The sequence below is a fragment of the Suricata suricatta genome, chromosome 2 (genome assembly GCF_006229205.1).
Source record: "Suricata suricatta isolate VVHF042 chromosome 2, meerkat_22Aug2017_6uvM2_HiC, whole genome shotgun sequence".
NCBI classification, from domain to species: Eukaryota; Metazoa; Chordata; class Mammalia; order Carnivora; family Herpestidae; genus Suricata; species Suricata suricatta.
In genome coordinates, this window is record NC_043701.1 from 51,847,274 (window position 1) to 51,866,960 (window position 19,687).

Below are 19,687 nucleotides of genomic sequence, written 5' to 3' on the forward strand. Positions count from 1 at the left end.
GCACAGACTGGTCATATCACTCAGGTATTTATTGGATAGTCTTGAATGAGCTGCATTGTACAAATCCTTACCCATAACCTCCACCTGGTTGGTTGGGTTGCTTCATCTTGTTTTTTCCCTGGGTACAAGGGAGAATCTGTCCCATGTAACAATGATTGCCAACCTCCCTTCCTCAAGGTCAGGAGAGCATGCTCTGATTTTCACTGGTATGATCATTTATTTGACAACCATCTTTATTCCCTCCACTGGCCTGGAGGATGTTCCATCACACACAGAAGCTCTTATTAAATTCATCCAGCAAACTTAAATGAGAGCTGACAAAGCCTATGCTTACTGAACACTGAAATGTCTCTGATGAGAAAAGCCATCCTCCAAAATAAGATGGCCTTAGACATTATTACTGCCTCATGAGGAGATACTTATATCATTATCCAAATAGAATGCTATATGTTCATACCTGATGAGTTTGCTAAAGCATCATCTTTATTAGGTCATCTGAGAACACAAGTGAATGTTCTGAGTGATCTGACCATCCAGTCTAGGAGACTTCATAAATCAGTGATTAAGATAATGGAACTCTAAGTATAAAAAGTTGTCACTAATTTTTGGAATCATTATCTTAATCTACATTTTCTCTTTCACGTTCCTGTATTGTTGTTGCAGCATCTACCTCCAATGCAATCAGACAGCCTCCAAAGGAGGAACCCCCATACTGTTGAAACTCCTTGCAGATGACACAGGGCACACTGCAGAAGACAGGGACATATGAAATTGAAAGAGGTCATGAGAGGTGGAGTGTTGGGGGAGATGATCAAAGAGGCATCATTTTAACCCTGGAAAATGTTCTTGTTGGGGGAAGTCATTGGGAAAATGTGACTACTGGATGACACTTGAAATGGATCCAGCAGTCAGTCAACCCTCAACCTTTCCCTTGTCCATATAATGTGTATCCAGTTTGTCTTCCTCAGCTCCAGAAGTTGCTCCAAAGACACAGTCTTGAGCTAGTAATTTGGTTTTGAGACCATGTGGATGATAAGTGTGACTGAAACTGATTAGGGCTTTTAAGACGTCCTGGGCAAGGGCATAGATGCTCTAATCTTGTGGCATCCAAATCAAGCCTTGTATATAAGTCCCTTTGCTTATTATACCTGCCACCTGCCCATCAGAGTGAGCTTCCTCTTTCTTTGGTCTCCCTCTACCCTCCACATATGAAGCTGATTTCAGATCTCACCTGGGAAACTCTTGAGGGTGTGAAATTACATCACATCATCTAATGTGCAAGGTCCAACTTACATTGGACAAGAAGACACTCTATCGTCTCAACTCTCATACTATAAACAAATGTTCTTTTAGTTTGGACTATTTAGTCTGGTCTATTTAGTGCCCAGCTTCTGGAAATTTTGTGTTGTGACTGGTGATTTCACTGTTCATAGAATGGCCCTGAAACACAATGCTGAAGTGCTGTCCAAGGTCCTTTAGGGCAAGACGGTCCAATATGCTTCACGGAGAAAATACAGGTACTAGATAAATTTTGTGTAGGCATGAATTGTAGCACCATCCAATGTTAATCAATCGATAATATACATTAAGTAAAGTGTCTATAAACACACACACACACACACACACACACACACACGCACAAATAGGTTATGTATTGGTCAGTTGATAAACCAGTTGACCAGGGACTTGCAGAAAATGGTTTCCTGGAAGAGCCTGTTTATTTGAAAGTCCAGGTTCAGCCATACAAAGAGATCATCAGGGGGATTTGTAAGACTCACACTCTTCCAGAGCAATTTAGCAGCCATTGACTCACACAAAAGCCAGCCCCACACAAATTCTAAATCAAAGGCAACCACTTCTAACTTATTTAAGTAGAAATGATTCAAAGTCTGTGTTTTCAGATAGACTAGGAAGATTCTATTCTTTGAATGTTAATTGCCAGCAGGACGTGTAGTTTGAGATGGTCAACAGGTAATGACCCTCACAATGAAACAGGTAGACTAAGGAAGAAGATATCTCAGTGTATGCTCACTTAAAAGGATGGGTGGGAGGGTCGTTTAGTCAAGGAATCATTGGAACTTTCATAGTCAACTTGAGAAAAGGGAGCTTGAAGAAGATGTCTTCAAGGAGAGGGGTTTGCACATAAAATAAGGAAAGCAATTTCACTAGAAAGGTGATGGCAGGAGTGACACTGTCATTACTTAAGTATCAGATTAGTAATGGAGGAGGGACAGAGAGTTTACATTTTGGAAAAAGTAATATCAGGAGACAAAGCAAAGGAAAAATGATATGAGATAGAAGTAGTGTTCAGGAAGTAGAGTGTTTTGTTTTGTATTTTTGTAATATGAAGTGGAGGTAAAAATATTTTTAGGCCAAGAATATGAAGTAGAATGACATGGTATATTATAATATGAAATGAGAGAAGATTGAGCCAAAAATAATTTGTAGGGAACCTGGTATTTTTTATAAGAGAGTGAGGGATAAAGGACTAGGGATAAAAATGAACTGGATAATAAAAAAAGAAAGGAAAAGAAAAACACAATGAGGAACAGAAGAAATAAGAATTTTTGTAAACCTATTAATCCATTTAGAGATGATTTTCAATAAAGTTAAGTTTTAATATATTAAAAATTTAACATATTAACAATTTCCTGGACATTGTTAGGCATAGTGGCAGGTTTAAATAATATAGTCATAAAAAGGAATTTCATCTTGCCCTTCCAATTGCTTGGAACATATTAGGGACAGGTTTAATAGGGACACATTCAAGCTGTTTTTGGAACAAAAGAGCTGGAATTCTGGAGAGTTGCATCTAAATCAGCTTAGGGAACAATTCCAAAAGAAGGTGGAATTTGAGCTGAATTTTAAAGGGTGTGCAGGAGAGAGATAAATGGAGAAAAGGTTAAGTAAAATTCTAGGAAGGGGGATGTAGAGACAAGAAAGTAAGAGAAGGCATGACAAAGTTGGAGAGCTGAAGAAATTAAAGCAACAAAATTTGTAAGTGTCTAAAAACATCAGCTGGAGCCAGATCATGGCAATAGAGATGATGAGATGAATTTCTTTCTTTCCTTTATTTTTTAAAATTTTTGAAACATCATACAGATGGTCACCTGTAGCATGTCATCTATCTTCATAGTGAAATAGGAACTAGAACCTTAAACTGAAGTGTGGTGTGCAAGTAGATTGGGGATATGGAAACAGTGGAGATTATTTTGAACAGCTGCTATGAGAAGAGTTATAATGAACCAATTAGAGGTGAGGAAAAACATTGCCAAATAGCTCTAATACTGTGGCCAAAGTTGCACAGCATGAAATTGTGGTAGATCTGATCATCACAGGTATGCCAACAGTTGTCCAGGGTGAGCAGCATAAAGAACAAGATAAGATAATGTTGAATTATTGTGGGCAATACATATCTGGTTGATTATGTGGACAAAGGACAATAAAAGACATTAACTCAGAACACAATTAAATTGGTGAACCTTAGAATGCAATATGGCTATGGATAAACAAGTAAAGCCTGGAGTAGACTGAAAACACAGAGGAGAACGAAAGCCCTTTGGGATAGTGAATGAGGACAGAATCAAACAAAAGACATCACTGAAAAAACATAACTATGGTCAATACTGGGATCATAGTTCAGTAAACTCATGTGCAAATTGTTATCTGGAAAAAAACAAGCTTTAGAGTTTAAGTCACTGATGGATAATATGGCAGATCAGAGTCAAAGATCTGAAGAGCTGAGAATCAAAATGATAGATAATGACCTTAAAGTGGTGGGAAAGCTGAGAAGTACAGAGACAAATCAGAACCTCTGGGCCCACACCACCTACCATAAGACCACAGTGACAAATCTTCTTCTATTCCTTCCTTCCTTCCTTCCTTCCTTCCTTCCTTCCTTCCTTCCTTCCTTCCTTCCTTCCTCCTTCCCTTCCTTCTTCCTTCCTTTCCTTCTTTCTCCCGTTCTCTCTTCCTCCTTCCTTACCTCCCTCCCTCTCTCTTTTTCTTTTTCTTTCATTCTTTCTTTTCTTTCTTTTCTTTCTTTCTTTCTTTCTTTCTTTCTTTCTTTCTTTCTTTCTTTCTTTCTTTCTTTCTTTCTTTCTTTCTTTCTTTCCTTCCTTCCTTCTTTCTTTTTCTTTAAGAGAGATTGCTTCAGTAAATGTTTCATAGATTTAAATTCAATTGAATAAGAATGCAACATGACAAAACTTGTAAATAATTTTTAACTTTTGCATTTCAGTAACCTGGAGGTAATATAGCTCTTGGAGTGAAGTTTCATTCCACAAAATTGTCTGTGAGGAAATTATTTACAAAAGTTTTAATGGAAATAAAGATAGGTCTTTTCCTTTTCATGCTTCCCATTTCTATGTTTAGTGTCATATTAAATGTCATTGACCCTACTTATAGACTCTAAGCTTAATGGGAAAATGACCAGGGATTGTTGTCTGTTTAAAGCTGTAAAGTCACTTTCTGGACAGGTGTATACTAAATGCTCAACTAGTATTTGTGGAGTGAATGCATTAATCCTAGAATTGAATTCAAGGTGCATCCAGTTAAATCTCTGTTTATCTCTTCTTAGCTTATAATCATTGACAAATTATTTACCTTAATTTTAGTTTATATCCTTTACATGTAATACTAGTATGTAATAATAAAGCATAAGGGTATATTAGAAAGAAGTACAATAAAATATTAAATAGTAAATAAATAAAATATTAAAATAACAGTTAAATAAGCTTAGCTTAACTTAGTATTTCATTTACTGTGGTTTATAATATATTTTTTTCTATTGTCTAGGAAGCATTTTATTGTTGTTAATAGTATAAATCCACCTACTATCGCTTGGCAAAACTGGGGTAAGCATAATTCTCTAGATGGCAATACACTTTAACAACTATACTATCCCCAGCAGGAGTCCAGCCTGTGGCAAGAATCAAACTGAGCCCTACAATGCATATAAGTTTATCTGCCCTGTTATTTTTTATAAATATAGTTTGTTACCAAGTTGGTTTCCATATAACACCCAGAGCTCTTTCCCACAAGTGCCCCTCTCTATGACCATCACCCTCTCTTCCCCTTCCCCCCCTCCTTCCTCAGCACTCAGTTTGTGCTCAGCATTCAAAAGTCTCTCATGATTTGCCTCACTCCCTCTCCCTAATGCTTTCCCCCTCCTTTCCCATTCCCATGGTCTCCTACTAGGTTTCTCCTGTTAGACCTATGAGTGACAACATATGATATTACACTTAAAATCCTAAGTCTTGGGGCACCTGGGTGGTTTAGTCAATTAAGCATCCGACTTCAGCTCAGGTCATGATCTCCCAGTTTGTGGATTTGAGTCCTGCGTTGGGCTTTGGGTTGACAGCTCAGAACCTGGAGCCTACTTTGGATTTTGTGCATTCTTCTCTGAACAGCTTGCTTAATATTATAAACCATAGTGGTTTAAAAGTTTAAAAAGACTTAGGATTTTATTATTTATTTATTTATTTATTTATTTATTTAATTTTGTTGTTTATTTATTTTTGAGAGACAGAACATGAATGGGAGAGGAGCAGAGATCATGACCTGAGCTGAGGTCGGATGCTTAAGTGACTGAGCCACCCAGGTGCCCCAAGACTTAGGATTTTAAATGTGATATCACTTTCTTTCTCATCAGCAATTGCTGTCACAAATACATTTCTATTTTAACCATAATCATAATCTATCACTTTATTATTTATTGCCTTTAAAAATATATAATTTATATATTTACCTTTAGCATCACTACTGAGATTATGACATGGACTAGTCCCACATCTCTAACAAACTCTATTCTGCCTCTTTCCACCCAATAACACCCAGTCAGAACAGGATAGTCTTCTAGCATCTTCAAAGATTTTGAGATTTTTCCAACTTGTGGCATTTATCAGAAGTTTGTTCTTTTTAGATTTGTCTTTAATATACATGTATAACTGACAAATCTTTATCTATTCTACTGTTGATAGATATTTGAGTAGTCTCCTATAATGCTGTAACAAATGTGCTTTCTCCAAATCTCCTTGAAAACATATTTACAGAGAAAAGTAGAAAATGGTTTAAACTCACTGATAATAAAATTAAGACATGTTAAAAATTAAAGGACCCAGCTAAGCTGCCATGAGATGTAATTTATAGCCTTAAATGCAAGTGTAACAAAAAAGTTTAGGAAAAAAATAATCTAAATAGAAGAAATAAAAATAACACACAAGACATTAATTAAAATGTATTGTTAAAAATAAGAAATAATTTTATTATTTGAATTTAAATTCAAGTGTGTGTTTTGCTTTATTTTATTATTTTATCTTATTTTATTTATTTTACTTTGCTTTACTTTACTTTATGTTATTTTATTTTTTCTAAATCCAACATTCCTAAAAAGAAAGTTAATGGCTAAGATAAGAAAATAATGAAATACAGAATAAATATATTAATTAAGACAAAAATGTATTATTTGAAAATACTAATAAAATTGGTAACACATGGGGCAGTTGGGTGGCTAATCAGTTGAGCATTTGGTTTTTGATTTTGGCTCAGGTCATGATCTCAGGGTTATGGGATTGAATCCCACACTGGGCATGTAGCCTACTTGAGGTTCTCTCTCCCTCTCCCTCTGCTCCTCTAGATCCCAGAAAAAGAATAAAAAAAAATTTTTAATTATGTTATTTATTGTAGCTTCAAACACTTCTACTGTCAATGAATAAATCTACTAAAAATAGACAAGATTGTATCCAAAAATTCTTTTAAAAATTTATTGACAAATTAAACCTGACCTAAAGTAGATTTCATGTTTCATTGTTTGAAAGTGTCAATACTGTAGAAATGTCTATCTTTTTAAAATTGACTTAGTGGTGCCTGGGTGGCTCAGTCGGTTAAGCCTCCAACTTCAGCTCAGGTCAGATCTCACCTTCCTGGGTTCGAGCCCCATATCAGGCTCTGTGCTGACAGTTAGCTCAGAGCCTGGAGACTGCTTCCGGTTCTGTGTCTCCTTCTCTCTCTGCCCCTCCCCCTTTCATGCTCTGTCTCTCTCTGTATCAAAAATAAATAAAACATTAAAAAATTTTTAAAAAACCAACAAAATTGACTTAGACATACAATGCTATCCCAGTAGAAATTCCAGCAACTTTGTGTATATATGGACTGATTCTAAAATCTCTGGAAGACTAAAGGCCTAAGAATAGTTAAAACTAACATGAAGAACAAAGAAAGAGGACACATTCACTAGATATTAAGACTTACTATAAATGTATAGTGATTGAGTGTCCAGTTGATCCAGAGATAACCAATAAACTGATGAAATAAAACAGGGTCCTGAAAGAAACACATCCCGCTAAGGACTCCTTTTAGGATAAATGTGAGAGTGTGGATCAGTGGCAAACAGTGTTGTTTTCAATAAATTATGCTGAGTACTAATGTGGAAAAAGTTAAAACCTACCCCTTATCTCATATCACAAACAAAAATTGTCTGCAGCTAAGTTAAAAATGAAAAAGGTAAGACAATAGAAAAGACAGCATATGAGAGAATCATCAAGGAATACAGTAGATAGGTCTTAATCATGGCTGACCATAACAAAAACACTGTATCAAAAAGGGATACTACATAGGATTACACTAAAGTGAGAAACTTCTGTTCGTCAGAATGTACAATTTGGAGAGTGAAAGGAAAACAAGGAACTGGAGAGCATATGTTGCATGTGAAATTAACAAAAAAATCTTATCCAGAATTTAGAAATGAGCATAAGATGTGAACAAGCACGTCACAAAAAGGACATATACATGGCCCATGTCCAGTATCCTTGTGATTACTGGAAATCATAAAAATATTATTAAACCCAAATATAATACCAGTTCACACACAGCAGAATGGCAAAAGTTAAAAGGATGGACAGTACCAAACAGAGTGAGGAATGGGAAGCAACAAGAACCCCATGTATGGCTGATGAGTGCATGTATTGATAAAATCATTCTAAAATACCATTTGGCAGTCAGTATCTGTTCAAGCCGACTGTGACCTAGGAGTTCCACATAATGCTATAAAACCAGAAGAAATGTATATGTATGTATTTCAAATGGTACTTAACAGAAATGCTTAATAAATATCCCAACCAGTAGATAATATAAAAACATCCAGCAATAAGATGAATCAATAAATTGTGACATATTCGTACAACACAATGGTATACAATGATAAAAATGAGCAAGTAACTGCTGGTGAAACAGTATGAGTGTAAGTTGTAAACATAAATATGAGGCAAAAGAAAGTAGACGAAAATGCAGGATTTCATTAATATAAAAATTTTAAAAATAGCAAATAGCTGTAAGTGAAATACTGCTCATTTTTTAGAAGGCAACCAAGCAGTGACAGTCACAAAAAAGATCTCAGAGGGACCAGAATATATTATTTCCTGACTGGGATGTGATGTTTTCACCTTGTAATGACTTGTCCATCTGAAATTTGCAAATTTCCCTTTATGTGTATTTTACTGAACTGTGAGAAGTCATAAAAAAAAAAACTTTGATGTGGCCTGAAAATTTTAATAGCTAAGAACATATCTCTGTGCACCCAGTGAAGGTACTAGTTTCACCCAACAGATAAGGTTTATTTATTACAAATCTATCAGAGTGCTTAAAAACTACTCAGAAGAATATTGTTCTGCTCACATTATAAAAAGGGTGTCTATTTTCTAACAAAATTTAAATATCTTGATTTAAAACTTTTTTTAAATGTATTTTTGGGAGCGACAGAGACAGAGCATGAGTAGGGGAGAGGCAGAGAGAGAGGGAGACCCAGAATCCAAAACAGGCTCCAGAGCCTAACACAGGGCTTGAACTCACAGACCATGGCCTGAGCCAAAGTCAGGCACTCAACCGACTGAGCCACACAGATGCTCATAAATATCTTGATTATTTAATATCCAAGAGTTTCAACAGTAAGCCAGAAAAAATTGGTTGCAAAACAATGAAACGAAATTGATATGAGATTTTATTTTAAAAGCCCTGAGCTATCTTAATGATTTTAAAAAGTTTATTTTCTCAAAAAGTTCTCTAAAGAAATATATTCACAGGACACAATGAGCGGTAAGACATAGAATCTTCCCCTTCAAGTGCTATTTCAAACCCTTTAAAGTTAGGTGGAACCATATGGAGGTTTTCTATGTCAGAAGTGAATGATGTCCCTAGAATCTGAATCCAAACACATCCAAAATATTTGTTTTGCTTCTTCACATCTGAACTTTCAAACTTGTTACTGCCTTACCAATTAAAAAAAAAATTTAGGGGCACTTGGGTGACTCAGTCAGTTAAGCGTCCGACTTCAGCTCAGGTCATGATCTCACAGTCCGTGGGGTCAAGCCCCGCATCAGGCTCTGTGCTAACCACTCGGAGCCTGGAGCCTGCTTCAGATTCTGTGTCTTTCTCCCTCTCTGCCCCTCCCCTGCTAGCTCTCTGTCTCCCTATCTCAAAATAAAATAATAAAGACCCCAAACAATTGAAAAAATTAAAAAAAAAGAGACCTAAGTATGCTAGCCAATGAGAAGAAGAATAACAAGCATAAAAGATCCAGTAGAACAGGAGTAGTGTCTAGCGCAATCCCTGAATGTCTAGCACATTTTCTAACTTCTGGAAGCCAAGACTTTGGGAGTAAGATCTGGGGTAAAATCTAGTTAGCTGAGTAATAAAAACAAAAACAAAAACAAAGCAAAAACAAAAAACTTCAAGAAAAAGATATAGGACATTTGTTTTAAAATTTACTTGCAATTTTTCTTATACTTGCATATAATGTTTTTAATTAATTTATTTTGAAGTTAGTTTGCATACAGCATAGTCTTGGCTTCAGGAGTAAACCCAGAGACTCTCCCACATATGACTCCCAAGGCTCATCCCCAAAAGTGCCCTTCTTAATGCCCATCACCCATATAACCCAATCTACCACCCACCCCCCTCCATCAACCCTCAGTTTGTTATCTGCATTTAAGAATCTCTTATGCTTTGACTACCACTCTGTTTTATTTATTTTTCTTTCCCTTCCCCTATGTTTATATGTTGAGTTTCTCAAATTCCACTTGTGAGTGAAATCATATGCTGTCTTTCTGACTTATTTCTCTCAACATAATACCCTCTAGTTCCATCCACATTGTTCCAAATGGCAAGATCTCATTCTTTTTGATTGCTGAGTAATATTCCAGTGTATATATGTATACACATATATATACACATACATATACACCTCATCTTCTTTTTCTATTCATTTATTATGGACATTTGAGCTCTTTCCATAATTTGGCTATTGTCTTTAGTTCTGCTGTAAACATGGGAATGCATGGGCCCCATTGAATCAGCATTTTTGTATCCTTTGGATATATTCCTAGTAGTGCAATAGCTGGGTTATAGGATAGTTCTTTCTTTTTAATATTTATTTATCTTATTTATCTGAGAGAGAGAGAGAGAGAGAGAGAGAGAGAATGCACATGAGTGGGCAGGGGCAGAGAGAGAAGGAGACACAGAATATGAAGCAGGTTCTAGGCTCCAAGCTGTCAGCGCAGAGCCTGACATGCGGCTTGAACTCACAAACTGTGAGATCCTGACCTGAGCTGAAATTGGATGTCTAACCAACTGAGCTACCAAGGCGCCACAATCTTTTTCAAGTTTTTGAGAAATCTCCATGCTGTTCTCCAGAGTGGCTGTGCAAGTTTGCGTTCCCACCAATGTGCAAAAGGCCTCTTCTTTCTCCACATCCTCACCAACATCTGTCGTTCCCCCAAGTTGTTGATTTTACCCATTCTGATCAGTGTGAGGTGGTATCACTTTGTAGTTTTGGTTTTTATTCTCCTGATGACAAGTGATGTTTAGCATCTTTTCATGTGTCTGTTGGCCATCTGGGTGTCTTCTTTGGAAAAGTGTCTATTCACGTCTTCTGCCCTTTCTTTAATCTTAACCCTACTGATTTTCTTGCACCAGTCAATTAATGGTAACCTTCTCCTCCTGGATAGTGTGTGTGTTTATGTTGAACAAGGAGGAGTTGAAAGTTTCTTCTCCACAAATACTGACCAGATGCAATCTAGTTTCAACAAGGTTAGAATTGAAACTGAAAGAGTTCTTGCCTAGTAAGAGGAAATGTCATCAGATGAATCAAATTACCATAGCAAAGCCATGTAGGAAAAAGAAACAGTTTTTGTTTGTTCTGTTCTGTTTTGAGAAAGACTCTAGTAAGTGGCTGAAAACTGAGGAGAGTATTCATTTCCCAGAAGAAATAGATGGTGAAGACAATGTGAGTCAGGGCTCGAGAAAAGCAAGTGTATGTTCTAAGATCACACCCTGTGGGACCATTATATTCTGTTTAGAAAAGGTTCAGAATGTGGTATAGTCTAATTTACACTTTTACATGACAGTAGTTAACAAAGCTTGGAACTACAGTTATATTTCACATTCTTTATTTTCTTTGGTGTCTTTTCTGACTTAATATTCTCTGTGCACCTTTATAGATTAACTGATTTTATATTTTAATCATCAAAGACCTTTAGTCTTGTGCATCCCTGATCGCTAGCTGTATTTACTGATTTACAATTTTCTCAGAGTTTCATTAATCTGTTGTTGATTCCCTGCTACAGTTCATTAATGAAGATGTTAAATAAAATCAGAACAAGCAACATTCCTGCCAGCAGTTCTGTACAGAGCAAGGCATGATGATTTGGTAATAACATTAAAATTTTTTTTGCCCCTATTAGAGTGTGTATATATAAATCAATTTAAATTAATGTCATAATATTAATATTTCATGAAAAAATGTATTAAGCTGTGTACTCAGATGCCTAAATAGTACATCTACTGTTGTTGAATCATGCATTAATTCGGGTAGTCCCACTTTCAAAGATCACTTGCAAATGCACAGTGTTTCCTTAAGGATGGGTGATTAATATAATGAACAAGCTATTATTACTTCTTTGATATTGCTGATTTGGGACAGAATGTAAACCCTATGTATCCAGTCTGTAGTAGGTAGGCCTTTACTGAAGAACTGACAAAGCCCTTTGCATAGATGGCTTTTAATTCTATGAAAGGGGCATACTGCTTGGCTTGGATTTTACTATCAATTTTACTACCAGTGGCTCCCTCCTTGTCACAGACAGCAAGGTCAAAATTCTTTTTTAAAAAACTGAAATAATTGTTTATAATTTTGTTAATGAATCACATTGTAATTGGATATTTGGAGCTTGAAAAAGTAAATTTTATTAAAGGACAACTTGCAGCTACATGGCTTTTGCAATTTAGCAAAGTGTTTTTCTTTGATTTTTTTTTCTGATGGAATGTTCATGATTCCATGGGTGGGCGGTGACCTAAACTCATCAAGAGGTGCAACAGCAAATGATGAATTCTTCATCTCCAAGAGCATTTACACATACAGTAAGCATCAAAATGATGTACAAGTTGCCATGGATAAGTGGTGATTGAAGATCACATGAGAGGTGCAGTAGCAAATGGTGAATTCCTTATCACCAAGAGCATTTACGCGTACAGTAAGCATCAAAACGATGTGGAAGTTGCTGGCGGAACTAAAATAACACAATTCCAGGATGATTTCATTGAAGCTTGGTATCATTTGCACCTTAACCATGTAAACCTGAATATGTGACTCTTACCACATGAAGTAATGTCAGCAACTTCAGTTATGATCCATGTATACATGACTTCTAAAATCTCTCTGTCCTCAGGACTCTCTTCTATTCAGGACACTGATTCCAAGAGTTATTCAATATCTTGGTCCGTTGGCTGCCATAAACACAGATCTGGAAGAAAACTTAGTCCTTCCTTGACACTTAGTGTTTTCATTTCCTCCTGTTTCAGTGAAAAGGGTTACAATGTATGCAGTTTGTCCCAAGCCAGGGATCTGAGGATGCTTTTTTGCCTGTTTTGTCTTTTCCCTCTTCCTCTGACTTATGCAATCTACTGTAAAATTAAATGTATTTCTTAAGGACATTCACACGTCACCAGTTATTCCATTGCCCATGTAGTTTATTCAATTGTACAACTCTAGTCAGGGATATCCAGAGAAAAATAACCAAGGCAATGCATTATATATGCACATATAGAGCCTTGTTTTAAAGAACTGGGTCACATCATTATGGAATGTGTCAAATCCCAAATCTGCCAGGGGGCCCAGCAGGCGAGAGACCCACAACAGCTAAGGTTGCAGCCCAAGGCCAAGAGTGGTCTGCTAGCAGAATTCTCTCTTGCTTGAGGGAGGTCAGACTGTTGATCTGTTAAGGCCTTCAACTATTTGGATGAGGCCCATCTTAATTATGGAGGGCAATCTGTTTTAGTCAAAGTTCACTGATTTAAATGTGAATGTCATCCAGAAACATCCAGCATAATGTCTGACTACACATCTGGGTATCTTGACAAAAGCAAAGTGACACACAAAATTCACCATCACATTAGTCATGAAAACTGTCAAATCTTTCCAGTAGCTTCCTTTCCTCTACTTTGTCTTCTGCTATTGGTCATGAACTGCATAGGTACAAGGTCTATTCAAAATGTACATTCACTCAAGTCATTGTCTTGTTGAATAATCGATGATCAATCAAAACTTCAATAATTTCATTGCAATTACTCCATATGTGCTATGCCATAATTTCCTTTATCGTTAGTCCTTGGTACACATAGCTCACTCGTTACAGTATGTTCTCCCAACTTTATGTGAATACTTTAAAACCAGCTTATATGCCACTCTCTTCAGGAAATCTCTAAAACGGGTCATGAGGATGTGTCCCAGGGGTTCCCACAACAGCTTGATTGCATCCTTTAAAGCCATCCGTTATTCTTCTATGCAATTTCTTATTTCCTTTTCCACTCTCCTATAATAGTAAAGAGTCAGGCAGGGAAGTTTGTGTCTAATGTCTTGTAGCCATTGCTTATTACTGAGCAGAGGGACTACATTTACCCTAGTTTATAAGATTTACTTATAATGAATGAACGAGTGAACGAATGAATGATAAATAAATGACTGTCTTATAATGATCAGAGGTAGAATTCGGATATAACAATCCTAATTCTAAAATGAATAATGTTTATAAATATACCATATTGTCTCTATTATATGTAAATAAATAAATAGAATGAAAACAGCAAAGGTATGTTTGAAAAGAGATATATTAATTAAATATGGTACCTATTCAAACACAAAGAACTCTGAGAAACCATTACACTTATCATTACAAATATCAGAATGCATACTTTTAAACTGTAAATATTGGTATAGAAATTGTAACAAATTTATTTTTCTACTAGTTGTCTGATATCATCTTTACATTGTTCGTGTGTGTCATGCCAGAAAATATGATCTAGACAACTCTGTCTTCTTTTCTCCTAGCAGTTTCACATTTAAACTCAGGAAATTAATTATTTTGCCTACCATGCCCCATCCCCAAGTCATCATCTATATACTCAGTTTTGGGAGCAGAATTAAGTTTCTAACTGTATGCAGTTGTCAACTCGGCCACTCAGTGAGATTCAACTCATTCCACTGAGCACTTGGTCATCAACCCATTTGCCCAATAAGTTAGCACTTAGCTATCTTCAGAGGCATCATGATATCTGGATGATGATTTTCTAGGTTCATTATTCTTGTCCAGACTGATTCTTGTTGGTCCATTGGACCCTCCTCAGCCACTAGTACTTCTAACACTATATTCAAAATAAACATCTTGGGGCACGTGGGTGGTTCAGTCAGTTAAGCATCCAACTTCGACTCAGTTCATGATCTCAGTGGGTTCAAACCCCATGTCAGGCTCTGTGCTGACAGCTCAGAGCCACGAGCCGGCTTCAGATTCTGTGTCTCCCTCTCTCTCTGCCCTTCCCCTTATTGCACTCTGCCTCTCTCTTTCAAAATAAAGACATAAAAAAGTTTAAAAAAACAAAACAAACAAAATATCTTATTAGTGCTTAAAGAGAAATCAAATAGCAAATAGATATAGATATACACACAGACATATATGTGTGTGTGTGTGTGTGTGTGTGTGTGTGTGTATATGCATGTATTTATTTTAAAGGACAGCAAACTGCTTGTTTTTGTAAATAACCTTTTTTCAATGGTTACTTCTGTGTAATGAAGTCAGAGTTGAATAGTTGGGACAGAAATCATAAGGCTTGAAAAAACCTATCAAGTTTATTTTTTGTTTTGTTAAAGGAAATTTGCTGACCCCTGAATCACACTGATGGAATACTTTTCAACAGTTCAGAAGAAATGGGAAAAATTTAAGTGCTCAAGGGTAAAAATGCCATTCTTAAGATTTATATCTTTATTAATTATTATCCAAGAGTATGGGTGAAATAAAAACATTTTTAAAAAACAAATGTAAACAATTTATCACTCATAAATGCTTCCTAATAAGGAAAGGATACACCAAAGGAAAAAGGAAAATAAAACCAGATTGTAGGTGTAAGATGCAATAAGCAATGAACTAGTGAATTGTAAACATATACATAACATTAACTTAGGACTGATGTGTAAAAAAGCAGTAATGATGATTGATTTTGAGCTTTCAAATAAAAGCTTTAGCTTTCAAATTTTGAACTCACACAAAAACTAACTGAAATTGGCTTAGAGACCCAAATTTAAAACATAAAACTATAAACTTCCAGTAGATAACATAGGAGAAATTCAAAGTGACTTTGGACATGGTGATATAAGTACAACAGAACAAGTGTGATTTATGAAAGAAAAAAAAATGTTAAGTTGGACACTCTTAAAAATTTCTGCTTCTAAGAGACACTGGTTTTTAAACATTTTTAAACATCTATTTATTTTTGAGAGACAGAGAGAGATGGATCATGAGCAGGGGAGGGGCAGAGAGAGAGGGACACACAGAATCCGAAGCAGGCTCCAGGCTCTGAGCTGTCAGCACAGAGCTCAACGCGAGGCTCCAACCCATGAACTGAGATCATGACCTGAGCTGAAGTTGGACACTCAACCAACTGAGCCACCCAGGATCCCCTAAAAGACACTGTTAAGAGAATGAAAAGACGTCACAGATTTTGACAAAACATGTATACAAAATCATGTGTGATAAAGGATTTGAATACAAAATGCAGAAAGGGCTCTTAAAATTCAAAGAACCTAATTTGAAAATGAGCAAAATATTTGAACAGATACCTCATCAAGGAAAATAGACAGATGATTAGTATATGAAATGTTCAACATGGTGCATCACTAGGAAATGACAAATTAAAACAAACAAACAAAATACCACTGTGTATCTATAAAAATGGACAAAATCCAAAACACTAACAATATCAAATACTGGCCTGAATGTGCAGCAGCAGGGACTCTTGGGCATTGCTCATACATGTGCAAAATAGCACAGCTACTTCGAAAGATAGTTTCACAATTTCTCACAAAGGTAAACATTTTCTTACATTTCAGCAATTGTATTCCTTGGCATTTACACAAATGAGGTGAAATTTATGTTTACACAAAACTGGTACATGAACTTTTATGGTGACTTAATTCATAATGGCTAAAAATGGAAAGAAACAAAGATAACTTTTAACAGGTAAATGAATAAGGAAACTATGGCATATCTATACCAAGGAATATTATTCAGTGGTAAAAAGAAATGAACTATTAAGTCATGAAAAGATGTTGAGAAACTTTAATTTCACATTGCTAAGTAGCCCTAAAAGGTCGCAAATTGTATGATTCCAGCTATGTTAACATTCTAGAGAAAGAAAAAATACTGTAAAAACAGTAGAAAGATAAATTTTGTCAAGTTTGGAAATGAGGGAGGAATGCGCAGGAGATTTTAAAATCAAGGAGATTTAGGGAGTGAAACTATTCTGTATGATATGGAAATGGTGGATACATGTCATTTGGAAAAACCCATTGAATGTACGACAGACACTATGAATCGTAGTATATTCTAGGGGTTTTAGTTAATAATTATGTATCAATATGGGGTCATCAACTGTCACAAATGTAGGATATTAATACTAAGAGAAACTGTGTGCAGATGGAGGGAGCGCATATGGAAACTCGTACTTCCTGCACAGCATTTAAATAAATCTAAAATTGCACTGGGAGAGGCAGTTCAAAATAGTGGTGTTGAAAGATCCTGAACTCACTTCCCTCCCACAGACACAATAAATCTACAGCTACATATGGAACAATTTTCTCTGAAAAAGACCATGAAAACTAGCTGGACAGTTCCATGCAACAAAGTATAAAAGTGTCACTTCGTGATGGGGAGAAGAGGCAGACATAAGTTTTTCCTAGAATCTTCCTGGCATGGCAACCCACAATTAGGAAGGATCTCACAAATAAACAGCTTCTCCCCGAGGAGAGGGGTTTGTGCACCACATTGGGTGCTCCAATCCTTGGGACCCATACCAAAGTGACAAGCTGCCCAATTGTCTGACATTGAACAATAATGTGGTTTAGGTCCAGTTGCACCACAGAGCTGTGGGGACTAGAGATTGTGTTCTTAAAAGGCTTATGCATAGACCCACTTGCCCAGAACCCAGAACAACAACGTCCCTTTGAAAAGCACCTAGCCCATATGTGAAAGATTCATGACTAATATTAAAGTGTCTGCTGGAGGGTAGGAACATGTTAGGTATCTCTCTGGGGGTGGCGGTTCTGGTGGACATCATCTTTGCATTTCTCTGTTTACTTTGTTAGTTTTAATACTGGTGGGCACGAATTTTGCAATTTTCTTCTAACCTGCTAGCATCAGTGGGCACACTCCATCTGGAGCCGTACCACAGCCCCTCTGTAGCCGTTGGGAAGCACTCTACGCCAGCTCTACTCATGCAGCCCCACTGAAAGAGGCAGGCAAACCCTGCCCCTTTACCTCAGCCTTGCTGACGCTGGAGGGTGAATGCCTATCCCCGTATTTCTTCCGCAGCCTGTCCAGTACTGATGGATAAGTGTCCTGCTCCTGTGTATCACCTACCCATCAAAGCCAGTGGGTAGCTGCAGCCCCATAGAGTGTCTGCCTCTGGTGGCCAATGGGGGATTGAAGTTCTGAACCCTATAGGTTTGAAATAATCAGAGAGACAGCTGGTTATCACCCTCCAGGGAATTTCACAGATGGCAGACTGAAACACTCCTCCAGTTTTTCTGTGAAAAAGTCCTGTTTACTTCTGGCCTGAGACGAAGCCTTCAGGTTTACCACACCCGCCTCGAGCCTAGAGAGGTGCTCTCAGGGAACACAGGTTTCTTTGTGCTCTGCCTTGGCCTCATGTCAGAAAGAAGCTTATAGACTTGTCTGACCACAGTGGTGTGAAATTAAAAATCAATGACAAGAAAAATAAAACTAGAAAAAATCAAAATATGCGAAGATAACACAGCATGCCACTGAACCACCAACGGATTGATGGAGTGAAACAAAAAAAACCCTTGAGACAGATGAAAATGGAAATGCCAACATACCAAAAGTTATGGAATGCAGCAAAAGCATTTTAAAGAAAAAGTTTTATAGTGATAAAGACCGACCTCAAGAAACAAGTAAATTCTCAAAACATTAACTTTACACCTAAAGGAACTAGAAAAAAAAAAAAACAGAAAAAAACCTCAAAGTTAGTAGAAAGAAATAAATAATAAATAATAAAGACCATACCAGAAATAAATTAAATAGATACTAAAAAGATAATAGAAACAATCAATTAAACTAATAACTGATTTTTTGAAATTGTATTGACATATCTTTTGCTGGACTTACCAAGAAAAAAGGAGAGAAAGCTTAAAAAATCAGAAATGGAAGAGGAGAAATTAATACCAATACACACACACACACACATACACACAGACACACAGAGGATCATAAGAGCCAATTATGAACAATTTTCACCAACAAATTACCAAAAAAACACTAAAAAAACCAGAGAAGAAGTAGATAAGTTCCTACAAACACACATTTTTCCAAGACTGAATCATGAAGAAAATAAAAATGTGATAGGCCAATTTCTAGTAGGGATATTGAATCAATAATCAAAAACCTCCAAACTAACAAAAGCCCAGGACCAGGCAGCACTGTTTGTGAATTCTACCAAAAATTCATAGATCTAATGCATATGCTTCTCATACTCTTCCAAAAACTGAGAGGAAGAAAGTCTTTCCAATTCATTTTATAAGGTCAGGATTACCCTGATAGCAAAATCAGATAAGAATACCAAAAATAAATAAACTAAATAAAAATGTAAAAAAAGAAAAAAACTTACAGGCCAATACAATATCTCTGATGAAAACAGAAGCAAATGTCTTCAGCAAAATGTTAACAAACCCAATTCAATAATATATGCCAACGAACATATAGCATGTTCAAATGAGATGTATAAGAGTTGCAAAAATAGCTCAGAAGTTCTAAAGATAAAAATCATATGATTATCTCGAGAGAGAGAAAGCATGTGACAAATTTCAACAATGGTGTATGAGGAAAACACTCAGCAAACTGAATACAGCAGAAACATACCTCAGTATCATAAAGGCCATGTGTGACAAGCCCATGGCTAACTTCATACTCAGTGGTGAAAAACTGAAAGTTTTTAAGATCAGACATAAAACAAAGATACTCATTTCACCACTCTTATTCAGTGTAATATTGGAAGTTTGGCCAGAGCAATTAGGCAGGAAAAATAAATAAAAGCATCCAAATTGGGAATGAATAAGTAAAACTCTCACTAT

The 19,687-nt window shown here is 36.3% G+C and overlaps 1 long non-coding RNA gene across 1 annotated transcript; it reads left to right on the forward strand.

The window, feature by feature from the left end:
- Positions 1–1,432: 1,432 nt before the first annotated feature.
- On the forward strand, positions 1,433–15,275 carry LOC115274205. The gene is made up of 4 exons (XR_003901141.1): positions 1,433–1,517; positions 4,798–4,856; positions 11,619–11,701; positions 15,194–15,275. It is a non-coding gene; the product is annotated as an uncharacterized LOC115274205 (long non-coding RNA).
- The last annotated feature ends 4,412 nt before the right edge of the window (positions 15,276–19,687 follow it).